The 22,772-nt window shown below is 42.9% G+C and overlaps 1 protein-coding gene across 4 annotated transcripts in view; it reads right to left on the bottom strand.

Moving 5' to 3' along the window:
• KCNT2 (potassium sodium-activated channel subfamily T member 2) overlaps window positions 1-22,772 on the bottom strand; it is a 429,544-nt gene that overhangs the window by 65,804 nt on the left and 340,968 nt on the right. The gene's annotated exons all lie outside the window — the stretch shown is intronic.

The following is a 22,772-nucleotide window of genomic DNA, read 5'->3' as shown; positions in this document are numbered from 1 at the left end:
ACATGCACGTGCACACACACACACACACACACACACACACACACTTGATTTTTCCCCCCAGAAAAATGGGGCAAGATAAAACCACAACAAACACCTTACTGTTGCTGTGGTTGGTGATCTGATCTTTAGCTGATGTCTCTACATCACTGGTAGCTCTCCTGGGTCACATATTTTGAGATTCCCTGTAGCAGCCGCTTCAAGTGATAATCAGCTTTGTTCTCCATACAATATGTGTTTAAACTTAGCTAAGGCCACTTAACTATGGGGGCTTCCCTGGTGGTTCGGACTGTAAAGCGTATGCCTGCAGTGCGTGAGACCCGGGTTCAATCCCTGGGTCGGGAAGATCCCCTGGAGAAGGAAATGGCAACCCACTCCAGTGCTCTTGCCTGGAAAATTCCATAGATGGAGGAGCCTGGCAGGCTACAGTCCATGGGGTCACAAAGAGTCAGACACGACTGAGCGACTTCACTTTTTAAGGCCACTTAAAAAATTCCTTCTGGTAGCTGCACCCTTGCCTAGACCTCAGGCTCTAGAACTGACTGAAATATGCAGGACAGAAACATCTGGTTAGTCGCTCAGAAACAAGTCATCTCCAGCTGACCTTTTATTTTTTAAAGATTCTTTTTTATGCGGTTCATTTTTAAAGTTGTTATTGAATTTGTTGCAATATTTACATTTTGGCCTTTTGGCCATGAAGCATGTGGCATCCTACCTCCCTGACCACGGATGGAACCTACATCCCATGCATTGGAAGGTGAAGTCTTTTTTTGGGGGGGGGGGGGGGGGCGGCAAGTGAAGTCTTCCTTCACTGGATCACCAGGGAAGTTGATCTTACTGTCATTATCTGCCGGGTCCAGGAGGGAGGGCACTGTTACTCACATGCACCCGAGAACTTGATCTGATGTCTTAGAGAGGAACTGACCTTCACCAGAACCATGAGACCACCCCTCTCCTCAGATCTAACTCCATAAAAGTGATGGATGCTTTGCCAGAATGAAAGTCTCCCTCCTTCTGGGAGTGAGAGGGCTCCCCGCAGGTTTGCTGGGATTTTCCCAAGGGGCCCTCAAGTCAGTTTCCACTGGGCTTAATCATCCTCTCATTTAAGATCTAAACAACTCTTAAAAATGCTTAATTTCAGAGTTATCTGTGAAAAGTGTATGCCATCTTGGTTATGTTAGGTAGTTAGAATAGGAAACAGGAGTCCAGAATGGTGGTGGCTAAAAGATAAGGAACGGAAAAGCCCACGAAAATAGAACAAAGGAAGGTCCATAGAACAAAGGAAGGCTCATGGACTGGAGTGAGGACCTCAGGTAGAACAAACAATACTCCTGGCTAGCCCAGTTTACACAGGGCAAGCCCAGCGGGAGAAAAAACATATAAAAAGAGGAGACAAAGGGCCGGGGGTCTCTCTCTCTCTCTCCCACATGCTGGTTCGCGTCTTTGGGTCAGCATGACCTCAAGGATGGATTCTCCTGTTATTTTCTAAATAAAATAGAGCTGTAACATGAAGCTGTAACACTGATTTGTCTAAGAGCTATAACACGGTCTGTTTGAGACCTGAGAGCTATAACACGGTCTGTCCAAGACCTGAGAGCTGTGAGGCGCCAAGGGTTTTAATGCCCGTCACTCCAAATCTTTGTTGTGACGAGACAGAACTGAGGAGCATACACTCGCCTGACATCTATGGTGGCTGACTCGGGTTTAACCTGGCTGAAACAACCTCAGCGCGCCCCTGCGAGGAGGAGGCCAAGCGCAGCAGGAGCCCAACTGCGAAGCTCCAGTGGTTGAAGCGGAACACGAAGAAAACCCAGTGCCGGGGAAGTGACAACAGGCCCATGGTGCTGGAAACCGGGACAGCGAAAAACGAACTCAGCAGAAAGCTCATGCAGCTCAGCCTCAGATTCCAGAAGACCTCTGGTTAAGGTAGGAGGTCCTCGCTCCTGTGGCTGGAGGGACATGCCTAACAAAATCTTAATTCCTTTACAATCTCTCATTTCTTGTTTCCTCAAATGCCCCCGGGAACAGGCGGGTGGCAGTGGGCGCAATCAAGGGACTCTGGAGAGGCTACTCCTTGGTATGTCCTAAAGGCACTATCTGCTGAACCCCAGTAGCTGTTATCCAAGCCGGTAGGGGTTCTTCTGTCCTTAATCTTCCTTGTGCCGAGGATCAGGCCAATGAAAACTGAGCACAGGCCAGGTATTTAGCAGATTTTCCAGCAGGCTATGAAGGGGAGTCCTTGGCATGTTTTTCCCACTGCTTTTTCCTGCTGTCCTTCAGCTCTCTCCCGGGACTCGAGCCTGGCCAAAACCCATGAAGCTCAGGTTCTGATGTCTCATTGCAAAAATTCAGTGAGAGACAATGCTACAGGTAAGAGATAGATTTGTTAGGATTCAGAGAGAAGTGCACTCTGCCGTGTGGGCCATTGCAGAGGGCAAGGGCTTGGCCATGGAATGCAACCTGCCTAAGTTTTGCTAGCAGGGTGAATTCATATGCAGCCATTGGGGAACCACCCACTCCTTTGTCTTTTGACAGTGCCTTAGAGCTGTCCTGCCACCTCTGGGTGTGTCTTTGGCCTTACAGATTGGGGATTAAGGTTTACTTGAATTTGACTTGTCATCTTGGACCCAACTGATTTCAATTGATTTACGTTATGCCCTTGTGCTATGTCATTCTTCCAAAGGCTGTGCCCTGCCCCCTTCCCTCCTGTTTCATGCTCTTTTCCTCAGCCCCATCCGGGACCACAATGTTGCCTCTACAATCTTCTGGAGGGACAACCAGAAAATAGCTGGCCCTTGGAAGGGAAATACTGTATAATATCCAATCCCTCTAGATATTCAGCCCTCCATCCTCCATGTTTCCTACAATATGTGCAACAACAGCATCTCTCAGTGAACCCGCTAGGGTGGGCGAAGGGCACAAAATGTCTGCTAGAAGTCCATCAGTTGGCATCCCTTCAAAGGCAATTGGGCTCCCAGGGATACCATTTGCCACTTTGGGAGTTAGCTCTGCAGGCCATTTGGGCCCAAACCCTTACCACCCTTCTCCCAAAGTTACAAACATACCCCTGGACCAAGTCTCCACTTCACTTTTATGGAACATCTGGTCTGTTGCCTCTTACCAATTTGTTCTTGAGCCAATTACTAATTCCTACAATCTAACTCCTACAATTACTAACTCCTACAAGGGACCCTGCCCCCTTGTAGGCAACACTGCTCCACCCAGCCTATTATTTAAAATACCTTAATGCTCCTAACAGGACCAGATAACCCACTCCTTTGTCACTACTGTTATTACCTAAAGTGGGCCTATGACAACAAAATGTTTACCATTGGAGACACCCTAACCTGCTCTTATGGAGGACTAGGTGAGGAAATCAGTGACTTGCAATCCCTTAGAGCAGTAAGAGGATAAGGCTTATGACTGTTACACTGTTTCCCAGTCTCAGGGCACAGGCTTGGATTGCTTTACATCATGAAATCTATTCCCATCCATGGTGGACAAACCAGCAATGAGTTAAGATTACAACCCCTTAATCCTACCCAGCACTGGTCATGCTGGAGGTCTTGTGGATGCCCAACTCTAGTCTGGGGGTCCCAGGAGGTCAACCTGCCTTGACATGCCTAAGGATCTGGTCCTTGAAAGGTTGTCACGCCTCAACCTGCTTGGGGATCTGCCGGTCCAGGGGTCCCAGGAGGTCGTCACACCTCGACCTGCCCAGGGACCCAATTCTTGGGAGGCCGTCATGCCTCAACCTGCCTGGGGATTCGAGCTTCAGGAAGTTGTCATGCCTCAGCCTGCCTGGTGATCTGCACCCTGACCCAGAGACACCTGGCTCTCAGGTTGCAGCAGTACTGGGTAGGATAAGCTTCACCCGTATGAAAGTCCACCCATGGAAATAAAAGGAAGCCTATTACTTGTGGGACTGTGCCCAGTCTCAGCAATAACTCAGGAGCCCAATGAGAACCCCATTGCCTTTCTGAAAAGACTAAAAGAGGCCTCCAAAAGTTTACTAATCTGGACTTAGACTCTTACGAGGGACAGGTGATTTTAAAGGACAAATTCCTGTCCCAATGTGCATCAGCTATCAGAATTCAGTTACAACAGCTACAGCAACAAGACCTTGCTTCCTCTTTAGATGAGATGGTCCAGACAGCCACCAATACCTTTATAACAGAGAACAGGAGAAGGAGGCCAAGGCCCAGGAGAGGCAGAGAAGGAAAGAGACAAGGCATGCCCAGATGCTGGCCACCCTCCAGGGAAGCACTATGGCAAATCCTGAGTCCTTGAAGGACAAGGCGTGAGTCAAATGCCTAATCTGTAGACAGGCAGGGCATTGGGCCATAGAGTGTCCAAACCATGACAAGTCTCCTAAAACGGCTTGCTACAAATGCCATCAACTGGGGACATTGGGTGGCACTCTGCCCTGGGGGCCCAAGAGCCTCAAGGTCAAGCACAAAGCCTTCCCTCATGATGGTTCAACAGGACTGAAGTGGCCCGCTCCAGCCAGCCCGCCTGTCACAGATAACCATCACGGGGCTGGAGCCAAGGGTGCAACTGGATGTGGCAGTGAGGTCCGAGAATTTCTTGGTTGACACGGGGGCTACCTACTCTGTCTTGATCTCCTACTCTGGAGACTTCTCCTCCCAAACCTGTACCATTTTGGGTGCTACAGGAAAAGCAAGTACTAAAAGATTCACCTAAGCACTTATTTGTTGCTGGGATGGACAAATATTTTCCCACCAGTTTCTGGTGGTCCCTGAGTGTCCTACTCCCTTATTGGGAAGAGATATACTCACTAGACTGGGGACCACCCTTGTGATGGGAAGCTTTTCAGACCCTAGAGTCCTACAGCTTCTGTTTACTGCTGAAGAACCCATTACACCTTCTCCAAAAGAGAGGGACCAAAAACTATGGGAGGACAAAATTAAACCCCAGGTGTGGGACCAGGGGATTCCTGGACAAGTCCACCAAGCTCAACCAGTCATCATTGTCCTCCAAGATCCCACTCGGTTTCCTAACCAGAAATAATATCCCCTCAAAAGAGAGGCTTGGGAGGGACTACAGTCTTTTTGTGTGTGTGTGTGGGGGGGGGGGGGGGGGGGGAGGGGCTACAGTCTTTAATAAATAAATTCCTTGCTTGTGGGCTATTGGTCCCCACCAGTTCATCATGTAAATCCTCTCAGTAAAGAAAAAGGATGGAACCTGGTGAATGGTTCAAGATCTCTGGATCATAAATGAAGCTGCGGTCCCCCTCCATCCCACAGTACCCAATCCCTATGTAATCTTGGGAAAAAACCCACCCAGTGCCAAGAGGTTTACAGTCTTGGATCTCAAAGATGCATTTTTTTTTTTTTTTTGCATACCACTGGCTAAAGAATTCCAATATCTTTTTGCCTTTGAGTGGGAGGCCCCAGGAGAAAAACACCAACAGATGACTTGGACAGTATTACCTCAGGGGTTCAGAGATAGCCCCCACTTATTTGGACAGGCCCTTAGCCGGGATCTCCTAGATCTGGACCTGGGACCTAATGGGAAAATATTACAATATGTAGATGACCTACTAATCTGCTCTCCAGATGAGAAAAATGCCCAACAACATGCAATTCAGGTTCTAAACTTTTTGGCAGAAAGAGGATATAAAGTCTCCCATGCTAAGACACAGATGGTCGAGACAAAGGTCACTTACCTGGGAGTTCAGATTACAGATGGGTCCAGGCGGCTGTCCTCTAATCGGGTACAAGGAATCCTCCAGTTGCCCTCCCCCACGACTCAAAAACAATTGCGAGCTTTCCCAGGGCTAACTGGGTATTGTAGAATCTGGATACCCTACTATGGTCTAACTGCCCAGCCCTTATATGAAAGCTTAAAGGAACGGGATGATTCAATCCCACTGATGTGGGGAACTCCTCAAAAGAAGGCAGAGGATACACTAAAATAGGCCTTAACTCAGGCACCTGCCTTGAGGTTGCCAGACCCAGAAGAAGCATTCCAACTTTATGTCCATGAAAGAGAGGGAATAGCTTGGGAGTGTTAACTCAAAGGTTGGGATCTGAGCCCCAGCCTGTATATTACTTATCCAAAAGGCTCAATACAACCGCCTGATACTGGCCCCCACTGCCTTCAAAATCTTGCAGCTATTGCCATAATGATAAAAGATGCTTTAAGACTCTCCTTTGGGGGCAAACTAACTATTTTTACCAGCTACCAAGTAAAACAACTCCTAAATGGGGGAGGCCACTTATGGATGTCTGATCAAAGAATCCTCAGATATCAAGTAATGCTGATGGAAAATCCAGGTCTCACTATATCCCCTTGTAAGGTTCTTAACCCAATCACCCTCCTGCCTACCCCCGAAGGCTCTCTCCCCTCTCACTCTTGTCTAAAAACCTTGGACCACTGGACAAAAACCCCGAGAGGGATTGTTGGAAGATCCTCTGACCAACCCTGAGGAAATCTGGTACACTGATGGAAGCAGCTTTGTCTTAGATGGAAAAAGAAGAGCCAGATATGCAGTAGTCTCCAATTTTGAGATCATAGAGGTTAAGCCTCTGCCATCAGGTACTTCAGCCCAATTAGCTGAGCTCATAGCCCTGACTCAAGCTTTAGTGTTGGGAAAGGGAAAAAGAATAGCCATTTACACTGACTCCAAGTATGCCTTTCTGGTGGTATATGCACATGCTGCTATTTGGAAAGAAAGGGGCCACTTGACCACCCGAGGGTCCCCAATCAAATATGGTGATCAAATCCTTAGACTCTTAGAGGCAGTCCATCTGCCCACTGAGGTTTCAGTCTCCCACCATAAAGGACACCAAAAAGGGAGCACAGAAGTGGCATAAGGGAACCAAGCAGCTGATCAGGCAGCTAAGAGAGCAGTATTACAGAACAATGACCTGATAGGGGTTGCCACCTTAGTTCCACAGACTAATTTGCCAGAAACTCCTTCATATACTGAAGGTGAGACTCCTAAAGCTAAGAGTGAGGGCTTTCAAGAAGATCACATGGGGTGGTTCCAAAAGGAGGGGCTCCTTTTTCTGCCTGGGAACCTCCAATGGAAGTTGGTTAACTCCTTACATGCCACCATTCATTAAGGGGGAAAGGCCCTCCAAAGATTACTAGAAAGGTCTTTCAGAGGAACAAGCCTCCAAACAACTATAAGGCAAGTGGTCTCCTCCTGTCCCACTTGCCAATTAAACAATCCCCAAGGAGCTCAAAGACCAAAGCTTGCCCAGCCCATACAATGACTCGGGGCCTATCCAGGGGAGGACTGGCAGATGGACTTCACCCAGATGCCAGTTTCTCAAGGGTATAAATACCTATTAGTCATGATAGATACATTCACAGGATAGATTGAAGGCTTTCCCACCCAGATTGAGAAGGCTGAGGAGGTGGTAAAAAACTGCTCCATGAAACCATTCCAAGATTTGGTCTGCCCAGGTCATTACAATGTGACAATGGGACATCATTTACTTCTAAGGTCACCCAAGGGGTCTCTAAAGCATTGGGCATTACTTATTATCTCCATTGTGCCTGTAGGCCTCAGTCTTTAGGAACAGTAGAAAGAGCTAACCAATTCTTGAAAGCAGTGATTAAAAAGATAACCCAGGAGACCTCCCTGGGGTGGAAGGAGGCTTTACCAATAGCTCTCCTCCACACCTGTATTGCCCCTAAGGAACAGGTTGGTCTTAGTCCTTATGGGAGACCTTTTGTTTATGTCAGTGACCTCTTCCTAGATCCAGAGATTCAGACCCTCCAGTCTTATACCATGGCCATTGGACAATTCCAACAGGATATAAGCTTGTTGGGTGTGAACCGGGACCCAAAAGATTCTAAGGAGTCACCACTATATGCTCCAGGGACTCAAGTCCTAACTAAAGTCTGGAAAGATGGGTCCCCAAAGGCTCAACTCCAGCCCACATGGAAGGGCCCCTACCCTATAATACTTTCTACTCCCACAGCGGTCAAGGTACCAGGACCCAATTCCTGGATTCACTACTCACGAGTCAAGCCGTGGAAGAAAACAGAAGAGGACACTCAATACACCTGTGAGCCCCTGGGAGATCAGATACCTATTCAGGACCACAAATAAGTGCCATTTTAATGAACACCTCCAAAATCTGGTTTCTGGAGATAAGATTTCTCAGGATAGCTCTAAAGAGCCAACGCAGCTTGGCAGAGATTGTACTCCAAAACATACAGGAGATAGATACTCTGATCCCTGAACAGGGAGGGACTTGAGCCACACTGGCGATGGGAATTTGGAGTTGGCTAATGCCCCTACTAGTCCTTGTTATGCCATATTGATGCTGCTTATGATTGCTCCATGTATTATCAATTGTCTAAACTGTTTTGTGTCTGTCCAGGTCAACGAGCTGCAACATGTAGTGCCAGTTCAACAAAGATAAAAAAACTACAGCTGATCATGGAAAATATCACTCACCCTTAGATGGACACCACTATAAGGACTCTGAGGCCTGAGACTAGCAAGAGGGGGAGGCCCAGTGCCCCTCGCTGTCCCAGTTTAGCAGAAAGTAGCCAGAAAGGTCTCGACGCCCCTATTCACAAAGAATTGGGCCTCCCATCTCTTGAGGGGGGAAAGTTAGGTAGTTAGAATAAGAAACAGGAGTCTGGATGGTGGTGGCTAAAAGATAAGGAAGGGAAAATCCACGAAAATAGAACAAAGGAAGGTCTGAGGGCCAGAGTGAGGACCTCAGGTAGAAAATACAACACTCCTGGCTAGCCCAATTTACATGGGGCAGGCCCAGGGGGAGAAAAAAAAAAAAAAAAACCATATAAAAAGAGGAGCCAAAGGGCCAGGAGTCTCTCTCTCTCTCTCCTGCATGCTGGTTCGTGACTTTGGGTCGGCATACCCTCATGCCTGGAGGATGGATTCTCCTGCTACTTTCTAAGTAAAATAGAGCTGTAACACAGAGCTGTAACACTGATTTGTCTAAGAGCTATAACACGGTCTGTTTGAGACCTGAGAGCTATAACATGGTCTGTCCAAGACCCAAGAGCTGTGACATGCCGAGGGTTTTAATGTCCATCGCTCCAAATCTTTGTTGTGATGAGACAGAACCAAGGAGCATGCACTCACCTGACAGTTACATTGCTACAACAGTACTGATGCTTACCTAATCAAAACATTTGAAAATTACGGTATCATTAGGTGTTTGATGAGATCTACACTTTGTGTGAAGCAATATAACCAAAATTTCATGGCCTCACCTCCATTTTGAGAGCAAATATTATTAAACTGGTTTGGAAAAAATTTTGTTCAGATTTTCCCATAAATAAATAAAGTATGGCGTTTCCCAGGTGGTGCAGCAGTAAAGAATCCACTTGCCAATGCAGCAAATGCAAGAGACATGGGTTCGATCCCTAGGTCAAGGAGATCCCCTGGAGTAGGAGATGGCAACCTGCTCCAGTATTCTTGCCTGGAGAATCCCATGGACAGAGGAACCTGGTAGGCCACAATCCATGGGGTTGCAAAGAATCGGACACCACTGAGCATGCATGCACACACAGTTTATGGAGAAACACTGTATAATCTGTATTCCACATGACTTTCTTTTAGAAGCTCTACTCTTCTCCCTCAAAAGTCACCAATGTGCATACATTTGATTAAAAGTTCATTTTTTCAGACACTTCTGAAAAATTAGAAGGGTGGGTTAGCAAGTGAAAGTCACTCAGTCGTGTCTGGCTCTTTGTGACCACATGAACTGCAGCCCACCAGGCTCCTCTGCCCATGGAATTCTTCAGGCAAGAATACTGGAGTGGGGTGATATTCTCTTCTCTGGGGATCTTCCTGACCCAGGGATTGAAATTGGGTCTCCTGCATTGTAGACAGATTCTTTACCATCTGAGCCACCAGGGAAACCTGAGAAATTAGAAGAGTGGCCTGATGGCAAAAAATATCAATTGACTTTTGGGCTGGTACCACTCCATCCAGTAAGCCTAGGAAATGCTACCAACCGACAAATCTCATACCATCTGGAAGTTCCAAAAGTCTTCATGTAAGAAATATTTTTTAAAAAAACCATGTCACTAAAGATATTTTCCATGTTATGGCCTGTCACAGACAATATTCAATAATTCCACACAGCAGAAACTAAAATGAATACTTAATAGTAGCAAAATGGACTGTGAAGATAAAGCAGAAGTCTCATTTAGAAAATAAATGGCATATCCATGATCTGAGCTTCTGAAAAGGAAAATTAACTGACCTAAGGTTTTCCTCTTTGTTCAGTTTTTTAAAAACTCTTTTGGAAGAAAAAAAAATGTCCAAAACTCAATAACACATAAAATTTAAAGGGCATTTTTCTTAGAGCTTTCTGTGCATTAACTCATGGAATCTCCAGAACATCAGGTGGCGACCTCTTCTTCTGTGTTTCTGTCTGCACCTCCTGTTCCCTGGGAGGAGATGGGGACCTATGGCTCACTCCTGACTCTGCCTTCTCAGTATCTCTGGGTTTGTGCTGGTCTGAGCCAGGCCTTGGGGTGAGCTCAGCCATACGGGGTGGGCCCAGTGATTGTCTATCAGGGCCCCTGATCAGACTCCTCTCTCTGCCAGGCACCAGCCCTGCACAGCTCTGCCTAACATCGGGATCAGCATCTGCCAGATGGAGATCTACTATGATTACTGCTACTTTCAATAAATAGGTAGGTGGGTAGGAAAGGAAATTCAGATGACACAAAGAAAAAGAAGTATTATTAATAATATCTAACAACATGTCAGAGTTTCTAATTTAAACTTTTGTTATCTCTACTTCTGTATCTACCCCTCAATAGTAGTTGTTAGATCATAATTTCATTACTGTGCTTTCAATTTACTGAGGACAATATTTAGTATGTAATTTAGTAAATACCAAGTATTTGCTATTGGAAAACTTTGGTTTCCAAGAGATTAAAAAAAAAAAAGTATAATGTGAAATCCCTGCCTTTGGTTTAGACTTTACGATGTAACAGAAAAAAAACTGCAAAAAGTTCATAAATTTTATGAATGTATATATTTTTCTAAGGATGCTAAAAGTGGCTGACTGAAATCTGTGGTCCACAAATTAAATAGGGACATCTTGAAAGGTGCTGAGATGCACGGTCAGGGAAGGAGTTTCTGAGGAAACAAAGCTCTCAACAAATAAAGAATGCATCTCATATTTTAGAAATTTTTATTTTCTCTGAGAAATATGACTTTTTCTTTCACATGTTATTTTTAAATTTTAGAAAAATTGATTACTTGAATTTTTTTCTTTATAAACCTTTTCTAACAAAATACATCAAATATGTACATACAGTGTGCTGTGTCTGACTCTTTACAATCCTATGGACTGTAGCCCACCAGGCTCCTCTGTCCGTATATATATGTAGACAGATATATTTGAGGCTTTATTAAGAGACAGTGATAAAATATTTGAGTGTTCCAGTCACTGTGCTTAAGTGACTTCTAGAATTGAAATTAGCTAGGACAACAAAATTTATGTGATGTGTCATTTCTGTTCTAAATAATTGAACCTACTCTGTTTATGTTACTTTAAACTGAAAAACTGAGTGAATTATCTAGTCTGCCACCTAGTGAAAACTTAGAACTAATAACACTTAAATAATGAAATATTTTATTGCAGTGTCCCTCAAATCCATAAAATATTAACTGTATTGAATTATAATACATCATATTTACAAATTTGATTGCTTAAGAGATTTAATTATATACCTTAAAAATACTGACACTGTACACATATTTCTGAACTTTAACAGGACTTAAGTATATTTTGATATATAACATTTTAGAAATAAAATGACATAAGATGAGAAGTGAAAGGAAAAGGAGAAGAGGAAAGCTATACCCATCTGAATGCAGAGATTCACAGAATAACAAGGAGAGATAATAAAGCCATAAGTGAACAAGGCAAAAAAATACAGGAAATCCATAAAATGGGGAAGACTAGAGATCTTCAAGAAAATTGGAGGTACTGAGAGAATATTTCATGCAAAGATGGGCACAATAAAGGACAGAAATGGCAAGGACCTAGCAGAAGCAGAAGAGATTAAGAAGAGGTGGCAAGAATATATAAAAGAACTGTACTAGAAGGGTCTTAATGACCCAGATAATCATGATGGTGTGATCACTCACCTAGACCCAGACATCCTGGAATGTGAAGTGAAGTAGGTAGGAAGCACTACTATGAACAAAGCTAGTGGAGGTAATGAAATTCCAGCTGAGCTATTTCAAATCCTAAAAGATGATTCTACTAAAGTGCTGTACTCAATATGCCAGCAAATTTGAAAAACTCAGCAGTGGCCACAGGAGTGGAAAAGGTCAGTTTTCATTCCAATCGCAAAGAAGGGCAATGCCAAAGAATGTTCAAATCACCATACAACTGCACTCATTTCACATGGTAGCAAGGTAATGCTCAAAATCCTTACAGCTTGGCTTCAGCAGAATGTGAACCAAGAAATTCCAGATGTATAAGCTGGATTTAGAAGAGAGAGATCAAATTGCCAACCTTCGTTGGATCATAGAGAAAACAAGGGAATTCCAGAAAAACATCTGCTTTTGCTTTACTGACTACACTAAAGCCTTTGACTGTGTGTAGAAGTGTAGTGTTAGTCATTCAATCATGCCTGATTCTTTGCCATCCTGGGGACTGCAGCCCATTAGCCTCCTCTGTCCGTGGGATTATCTAGACAAGAATACTGGATTTGGTTGCATTCCCTTCTTTAGGGAATTTTCCCAACTCAGGGATCAAACCCAGTTCTCCTGCATTACATGCAGATTCTTTACTGTCTGAGTTATGGAGAAGTCCTACATGTAAGTGGCTCAGTCATGTCAACTCCTTGGAACCCTTGGACTGTAGCCTGCTAGGCTCCTCTTCCATGGAATTCTCCAGGCAAGAATACTGAGAGGTTAGCTGTTCCTTCTCCAAGGTATCTTCCTAACCCATGGATCAAACCCAGGTCTCCTGCATTGCAGGTGAATTCTTTAACATCTGAGCCAGTGTGTGGATCACAACAAACAGTGGAAAATTATCCAAGAGATGGAAATACCAGACCACTTTGCCTTCCTCTGAGAAACCTGTAAGCAGGTCAAGAAGCAACAGTTAGAACTGGACATGGAACAACAGATAGCTTCAAATTTGGAAAGGGGTATATCAAGGTTGTACATTGTCACCTTACATATTTAACTTCTATCCAGAGAAAGAGGAGAGCGAAAAATTGGCTTAAAACTCAGCATTCAGAAAACTAAGATCATGGCATCCGGTCCCATTACTTCATGGCAAATAGATGGGGAAACAATGGAAACAGTGACAGATTTTTGGGGGCTCCAAAATCACTGCAGATGGTGATTGCAGCCATGAAACTAAAAGACGCTTGCTCCTTGGAAGGAAAGTTATGACCAACCTAAACAGCTTGTTAAAAAACAGAGACATTACTTTGCCAACAAAGGTCCGTCTAGTCAAAGCTGTGATTTTTCCAGTAGTCATGTATGGATGTGAGAATTGGACTATAAAGAAAGCTGAGCAGTGAAGAATTGATGCTTTTGAACTGTGCTGCTGGAGAAGGCTCTTGAGAGTCCCTTGGACTTCATGGAGATCCAACCAGTCCATCCGAAAGGAAATCAGTCCTGAATATTCATTGGAAGGACTGATGCTGAAGCTGAAACTCCAATAATTTGGCCACCTGATGGGAAGAACTGACTCATTTGAAAAGACCCTGATGCTGCGAAGATTGAAGGTGGGCGGAGAAGGGGACGACAGAGGATGAGATGGTTGGATGGCATCACCGATTCAATGGACATGAGTTTGAGTAAACTCCTGGAGTGGGTGATGGGCAGGGAGGCCCATCGTGCTGCAGTCCATAGAGTTGCAAACAGTCAGACAAGACTGAGCGACTGAACTGAACTGAACTGATGCAGAGTACATCATGGAAAATGCCCAGCTGGATGAATCACAAGCTGGAATCAAGATTGCCAGGAGAAATATCGCCAGCCTCAGATATGTAGATGATACCACTCTAATGGCAGAAAGTGAAGAGGAACTCTTGATGAAGGTGAAAGAGGAGAGTGAAAAAGCTGCCTTTAAACTCAACATTCAAAAAGCTAAGATCATGGCATCTAGTCCTATCACATCAAGGCAATAGATGGGGAAAAAATAGAAAAAGTGGCAGACTTTACCATCTTGGGTTCCAAAATCACTGTGGATTCTGACTGTAGCCATGAAATTAAAAACCACTTGCTCCTTGGAAGAAAAGCTATGACAAACCTGGATAGCATATTAAAAAGCAGGGACATCAGTTTCCAGACAAAGTATGTACAATCAAAGCTATGTTTTTTCCAGTAGTCATGTAAAGATGTGAGAGTTGGACCATCAAGAAGGCTGAGTGCCAAATAATTGATGCTTTTGAATTATGGTGCTGGGGAAGACTCTTGAGAGTCCCTTGGACTGCAAGGAGATCAAACCAGTCAATGCTAAAGGAAATCAACCCTGAATATTCACTGGAAGGACTGATACTGAAACTAAAGCTCCAATACTTTGGCCACCTGATGCATAAAATAGCCCACTCACTGGAAAAGACCATGACGCTGGGAAAGATTAAGGGCAGGAAGAGAAGGGAGTGACAGGATGAGATTGCTGGATAGCATCACCAACTCAATGGACATGAGTTTGAATAAACTCTGTGAGATAGATAATGAAGGACAGGGAAGCCTGGTGTGCTGAGTTCATGGGTTCGTAAAGAGTCGGATATGGCTTAGTGACTGAACAACAACAATTCTCTTTTTCCTAGGTACTAAGATCACCATAAAGCAACATAATAACTGAAAATAATGTACTTTGTTCTTTCTAAAACTGTTCTACAATTACTTCTCTAATTAATTGTCTAGTTACATTTTAAAATGACAATACTTTCTTTGTATAGTGGAGCAAAACTTGCTACCCCAAAATGGCTTTGGCATTTTAAGTTATCTTTTATTCAAGGCATATTTTGATGTGGCTATTTGAATTTACTCAGTGATATAAATATAATCATGTAAAATATCTATGGACTAGTTACCTGCCTGAATTAATTCATTTAATAAGTAATTCTGAAATGCTCAGGTATGCTAACCAACACAAAGATGAAAACCATACCATACACTCTATTTCACAATCTGGAAGAACTCTGAGACTAGTTGCATTATATATTAAAGCAAAACAATCAAACATAAGAACATAAAAATCTGGAAAATATTTCTAATATTTAATAAAATATTACTAAGCTAGTGTGTCACTCTATTCAATTTGATCTGTGGTGGCTGGGATTGATGTTTTAAATCACAAAGGGTATATATTACTATGTAAGGTATATAGACACACTTAAATAAACGAGACACCAGTTTTAGACTCTAACTGAATATTGGCACTAAAAGAAATATGAAAATATTTTAATTTTTCACAAACACTTTTAAAATATTTTAGATCTGAGTCTGAGCTGGTTGTTCAATGACTATATAGTAAACATCAGATACCTCTTATATAGAAAAATTTAACCCATGTAAACCAAAGAAAATATTAAAATTTTTTGCACTATATAAAGGAATTACTCTTGCATTGATACATATTCGGTATCAGTATTCTTGAATTACATCATTTCCCAAGTGCCTTTGGGTGTCATTTCTTCAGTAAGACTATAATTCCTAGTGCCAAGCTAGAAATAACATTCCATTTTAATTTTTACTTTTAACATGACGTTTTCCCTCCTATAGTCCTGTCAGTTCAAACGCCTTCTAACTGGTTGGCTGTCATTTGCTCTCACTCTTTCTCAAACCATTCTTCACCTTGAGGCTAAAATAATATTTTATTTATTTATTTTTAATTAATTTTAACATTGCTTTACAATTTTGTGTTAGTTTCTACTGTACAGCAAAATTAATTGGCAAAAAATTTTTAAATCCTGTATCTTTCAATAATTTCCTAAATTTCAATATTCCTAAAATAAAGCACAGCTCATTAAAGGGCTCTTCAAAGCCATGAGAAGTCCGGCTTCTGATTTCCAATCAGCCTAGGTTGGACTTTCCCCTGGCTCTGCTCCAAGTGCTGCTTGGTTCCCAGAGGCTTGGTATTTGCTGCCCTCTTGTGGAATTCTCTGCTCATCTCTATGCACACTCAGTCTCCTAGCAAAAGTGCGTGTGTGCTCAAGTTACCCAGCTGTGTCTGACTCTTTGTGACCCCGTGGATTGTAGCCCACCAGGCTCCTCTGTCCATGGGATTTCTCAGACAAGAATACTGGAGTGGGTTGCCATTCCCTCCTCGAGGGGATCTTCCTGACCCAGGAATTGAACCCGCGTCTCCTGCGTTGAAGGTGGATTCTTTACCTCTGTGCCTCCTGGGATGCCCTTCTAGTTGAAGACTGAATACCAATTCCTCGGGGAGGCATTCCTTCACCCACTGGACTGGATCACATGATTCTTCTATTTGCTTTCATTAGTTGCCAAACTTATAATCCTTCTAGCTAAATCTTTAAATGATTTGCTTAATACTTTCCTTGTAAAGTGGAGCAAAACTTGCCACTTCAAAATTTCTTTGGCGTTTGAAATGGTTGTTTTTTATTCAAGGCACATTTCAATGTGCCTATTTAAGTTGAATTTAGGTACTAGCACTTGTTCATAAAAATATGAAAACATTCAACATTTCCCAAATATAAAAAAGTGTCTTGTTAGGTAAAACCTCAGCAAAATAAATTTAAATTTAAAAGTGATGACCTGCTTTTCTTTCAGTTTGGAAACTTTTTAAGGAATCTTTGTGCCTGGAAGACTCACCTGAGTGCTTCTCCGAGATGTGTAAGGAAAGGTGCTTAGGCAGGTGGAAGAGGAATTTTAACAGGATCTAAGTTGACAAAGGGGGCTTCCCTGGTGGCTTGGGTCAATGCAAGAGACACAGGAGACACAGGTTCAATTCCCGGGTTTGGAAGATCCCCCTGAGAAGGAAATGGCAACCCACTCTAGTATTCTTGCCTGGGAAATCCCATGGATGGAGGAGTCTGGTGGGCTGCAGTCCAAGGATTTCAAAAGAGTTGGAAAACGACTGAGAAACTAAATAACAACACCACCTTGATAAAGACCTTATCTGCTAATGTCTTCTGTGCTCTGAAATGGCCTTTAGGGGAGCAGGTGGGCCAGCTGCTAGGGATTCCAATAGTCTCTTCTGAGCAAAGCAGTGGAGGGGATCTGGCAACCTCTGGACTAGAGTTCATCCACAGGAAGTTTGCTGCTCTGTGGAGCTACTAAGAGCCCACAAAGGAAAACTCCCCAGGAGAGAGGCATGCATTTGGGTGAGGACCCGCTCAGGTCCTTCTGCAGAGACACCGCGTGCTGGCACAAAGCAAGGCTGAGCCTGGAGGTTCCTCTTGGTCCAGCCATCCCAGTACACGCCTCAGGGGCTCTCTCTAAGTGTTTGAGTGTTAACACTCTGCATACTTCGCTCTAGACTTTGTATGCCAAAGACGAATCACTTCCTGGGTGGGCATTTTGGGGCCCAAACAGCAAACAGGTGACTGTCACACTGGATGAAGGTACATTAAGCTGTGTTGTCCAGTGTTCAATCACAAAGCTATGTTTCAGATGCAACTCCAGGTGGAAGGGAATTCTCCCCAAACCCCCAGAACACCCTAAATCCTCTTCCACTCCCTACCCACACACACAAACACTACCAATTAATTAAGGAGACTCTCTTGTTTGTCTTTGGTCTTTGGGGACTAACTCTGGAGGGTCCTCAGACAATCCAGGGAGAAGAGAGCCCTGGTCAGTAAAGCTGTGTGTCCTAGTAAGCTGGGTGGGTAGAAGCTCAAGTGATCAATCTGAGCTTCTGAATAACAAATTCAGCCTTATTCCAGATGGGTCATATCAGCTATATTAGTAAGTTGTGGGCTAGAGCACTCTTAACTTTCATTTCATACTTGAATTCTATCCTGTTTTTATCTCTCATACAAGCACAGATTGAAGATTTTTCTAACATATTCCTTCACAGTTTTAAAAGCAAAAAATGTAAAACTCAAAAGGCCTCCCATCCAAACAGAATGCCAAGATAATCAAGTTAAAATGCCATGGCTCAGACCGCTACACAGAAATGCTAACATAAAATGTAGCACCGCCCTATATAAAGTAACAGCATACAGTAATCTTTATTCATCTAAAACATCCAGATACTAAGGAGACCACAAGATTTGATTGTCTCCTAGAAATAAATAAGCCAAAGAAATAATGCATCTCAATTATTGCCCCAATTTTCTAATTAATAAACTAGCCATGATGTCTGCTTACACATTTTGGTGGCCACTGTATTTTAGAAACAGCAATTCAAGTTTGCTTAAAAGACACATTCTTGTGTTAAAAGACACATTCTACTAATAAGTAGAAACTGCCAATTACTATCTGCCTATTAGGTACTTCTCAGTAATCATCTCACTTAGTCCTTTCAACAGCCTTGCTTGGCAGGACGATGCAAGAGTTTGGATACATTCAGACTACCTAGATTCAAGTGAAGTTGATGTTAGACTTTGGAACTCTTCCCATTTAAATCCCAAGCTCCATCAATATCAGCTGAATGACTCTTAGGCTATCCCTCATGTTAAAATACTTCAGCATAAACAGGGTGATAGGTTCAGAGTCAGGTTTAAGATAAACTCCAGGTGCAGTTAGCATTTAGCTTCACCCGCCGGCGTGGCTCAGGTTTTGTTTTTTGTTTATTTATTTATTTTCATCAGAGAGTGTACATCCTAGAGTTGAAATGGCTTCTATTAGCTATATTTCTGTCAACACTGTGCAACTTACTAATAAACTGATTAGAATTGGCTCTTCTTTGAGGAAATGAATGGTGGTCATTAAAACGCAAGGACTGGCTGAGATATTTTAGAGATATTGCTGAAATAAACTCTAGGTCCAAGATGGAATGGCTCCTGTCCTGGTGCCATTTCCGCAAACCAAAACTTAGATCACATTCCTGTCCCTATAAATGTCCCACTCAACCAGAAATAGATTACATCAAGTCAGCCAATCCCCCAATGCCAAGCCAACTCTGGGCTCTGTAACTGTTTCTTTATTCATTCTCTATTTGTTTTTATTCCCTGTTTCTTATTCTTTAAGCTATAAAAGCTTCCTTCCTCCCATCCCATGACTCAACAGGTAAAGAATCTGCCTGCAATGCAGGAGATGCAGGAGATGTTGGTCCAATCCCTGGGTCAGGAAGATCCCCTGGAGTAGGAAGTAGTGACCCACTCCAGTATTCTTGCCTGAGGAATCCCATGGAAAGAAGAGCCTGGTGGGCTGCAGTCCATGAGGTCACAAAGAGTCAGACACGACTGATGACCAAGCACAGCACAGCATCCCATTTTGCAGTTCTCTGGACCCTTGGGAATGGAGACTGCCCACTTTGTGAAGTGTTAACGTTTGTTTGTATCAAATTGTATTAAATTGTCTTCTTTAATAACTTTTACGGTTTTTCCTGTAGTCACGTAAGGATGTGAGAGTTGGACCATCAAGAAGGCTGAGTGCCAAAGAATTGATGTTTTCAAATTGTGGTGCTGGAGGAGACTCCTGTGAGTCCCTTGGACAGCAAGGAGATCAACCCAGTCAATCCTTTAGGAAATAGACCATGAATATTCATTGCTGCTGCTGCTAAGTCGTTTCAGTCGTGTCCGACTCTGTGCAACCCCATAGATGGCAGCCCATCAGGCTCCCCCATCCCTGGGATTCTCCAGGCAGGAACACTGGAGTGGGTTGCCATTTCCTTCTCCAATGTGAGAAAGTGAAAAGTGAAAGTGAAGTCACTCAGTTGTGTCCGACTCTCCAAGACCCCATGGACTGCAGCCTACCAGGCTCCTCCGTCCATGCGATTTTCCAGGCAAGAGTACTAGAGTGGGTTGTCATTGGAAGGACTCATATTGAAGCTGAAGCTCCAATACTTTGGCCACCTGATACAAACAGTCGACTCATTGGAAAAGACTCTGATGCTGGGCAAGATTGAGGGCAAGAAGAGAAAGGGGCAGCAGAGGATGAGGTGGTTAGATAGCATCACTGACTCAATGAACATGAATCTGAGCAAACTCCTGGAAATAGTGGGGGACAGATGAACCTGGTATGCTACAGACCACAAGTTGCAAAGAGCAGGACATGACTTAGCAACTGAACAACAACAACAAATTCATTTTTAACATTATTCCCTCCTGCAAACTCAATGTTTAAGAATCTAGTTCCCTTGAAGATGGGGTCCTAGGCTTTTATCCTAAATAAATGGTCTGCTATCCACTCCCTGCGATTGCACTTCTGAGAGCTTGATGCTTACTATAAGAGTAACTGGAACCTCCCTCTGCAATTTGTCATCTGCCTCTAGGAAATTTCATGCAAGGTGTTGGATAAAAAACCTGAAAGTTCAGAAAACTGGGAGTAGGAGGAAGAGAGAAAAGGGAAGCAGAGTTGAGACTGGTGTTAGCTTGCAGTAGATCAATAGTGATTGTTTAGAGGATCAGCACAGGACTCTTTACCATGATTGATCTTGGAGCTGAATCTGGGTAAGGAAGGAAGAAGAGCCCTCGGGTGACTAAGGACAGTAGGATCAGTGGACAGTAGATTTCAGTGAAAAAGGACGGTTCCGAGTTGGGGATGTGAGAAGAAATGACATAGAAAATAAGAAGCAGTGCTCAGAGAGTTGAATGCAACTCAGAATATAGAGTGGAAACTATTGATTCTCCAATGACACAAGAATGGGTGACTAAAACCAGATATCCAAAGGACCATCTGCCTAGGATTTTTGAAATCATCAAGAATTATGGTAGAAGCAGGGCTGGCAAGAGTCACAGTGAATCACGAACTGAAAGCTTCAAGAAGTGTGGAAGAGTGACCTCAAAGATGATAACTGACTGACTGACCAATAAAATGAAACTACCGAGTCTACAATTCTGGTTATTTATCTACATAAATGGTATTCTATATACCATAGGGACATACTTATATCTGGTTCATTTTAAATGATTAATTAGAGACTTTGCATCTCTCAGTAAAATGGGGATTTATTATTCTCTTGACATAAAAATAATTCATTCAGAGCATATATCAAATCAATAGAAATTTCACTATAATACAAATAAAGTCACAGTAAGTTGAAAATTAAAATGGCATGCTTAATTAAAGACCCAGGACCCTCTCCTGCTAAAACTATAATTAGCTTTTGCCAAGCATGAAATAAAACACCATGACTTGACTTTATTCATTGACTATAAATCTCATCTTTCTGCATTAATTTTCTACCCTGTATTTCCTTTTACATTCTCTAGAGGAAAAAAAAATGCTTATATATAATATGTCATGTTTTAAGCATGTGTTATGCTGCTTTTAAATGTACTACTTACATAACTCAATGACTAGTGAGCTATATTCTAAACGATCTGCCCCATTACAGTGACTTCAGATAATGTATTACTCCTTCTGAACAGGAGGAGGTTTTGGGCAAGTTCATGGTAGATTTTCCAGGTGCTGGAGAGATTCTATACATACGTGATTTTCTATCTTCTGATACTGCAAGAAGAGTTAATTATTCTCCACATGCACTTTATAGGTGAGGGAAACTGAATTTCAGTGAGGTTAAGAAATACACTCAAAGTCACATTTAGTAATTTTCTGCAGGAACCTCTGGGATAGATGTCAGATGAAGTTTGTTGCTATATTGTTCCAAGCTCCACAGCTTTTCCACTCTGCCCCAGGGAGGTGATAATTATATGGTTAATAATTACAGTAGCTAACATTCACTGGGGGAAGATGTCCTGGAAGAGGGCACGGCAACCCACTCCAGTATTCTTGCCTGGAGAATCCCTATGGACAGAGGAGCCTGGAGGGCTACGGTCCAAAAGGTCACAAAGAGTCAGACATGAGTGAAGCGACTTAGCACAACACACACAACATGGATTGGGGCTTCCCAGATGGCACAGTGGTAAAGAATCCGCCTGCCAATGCAGGAGATGCAAGAGACATAGGTTTGATCCCTGGGTTGGTACCGTCCCCGGGAAAGGAAATGACAACCCACTCCAGTATTCTTGCCTGGAAAATTCTAAGGACAGAGGAGCCCTGTAGGCTACAGTCCAAGCAGTCACAGAGTTGGACACAGCCGAGCACAACATTTACTGAGAAACTGAAAATGACCAGGCAGGTATATGTTGTTGAATCTCCAACAACCTTATGATCAAGACATCAAGATTTAGAGAAGGAAATGAATTTACCTAAGATCATGTAATAAATAGTCAACCTAAGTGAGACACAAATCTCCACTCTCCTGAATTCTGACCTCCAACTGTAAACAGATAACTACCCTCAATACATGTTCTGCTATAATACGAAGGTATGAAGTGAGGGGAGAAAAAAATAAAGTTCAGGTTGTTTTATTTATTTTCTTAATTTGGCAGCTCACATACTTCCTTTAGACTTTTGCAAAACTCATAAAACTGAAATAATGATCTTTTAGATATTTAAATGTTAAATGCTTTTAGAAAGAATCATTCCAAGTGATGCAGATGTTTCAATTTACTGGTGACTCTTTTTTAGAGGTAAACTGACTGTTTTTTTTTTTTTTTCTTTATTTTATGAACCATTTAAAAAAAGTCTTTATTGAATTTGCTGTAATACAGAGATTGAACCCACAACCCCTGCATTGGAAGGTGAAGCCTTAACCACTAGACTGCCAGAAAAGTCCCTACTAGTGATTTTGATTTTATTTACAGCATGAACTTTTATCTGGTTGGTATTGCACATTCTTACT

The sequence above is a fragment of the Cervus elaphus genome, chromosome 14 (genome assembly GCF_910594005.1).
Source record: "Cervus elaphus chromosome 14, mCerEla1.1, whole genome shotgun sequence".
NCBI classification, from domain to species: Eukaryota; Metazoa; Chordata; class Mammalia; order Artiodactyla; family Cervidae; genus Cervus; species Cervus elaphus.
This window is presented reverse-complemented; position numbering and strand designations above follow the sequence as displayed.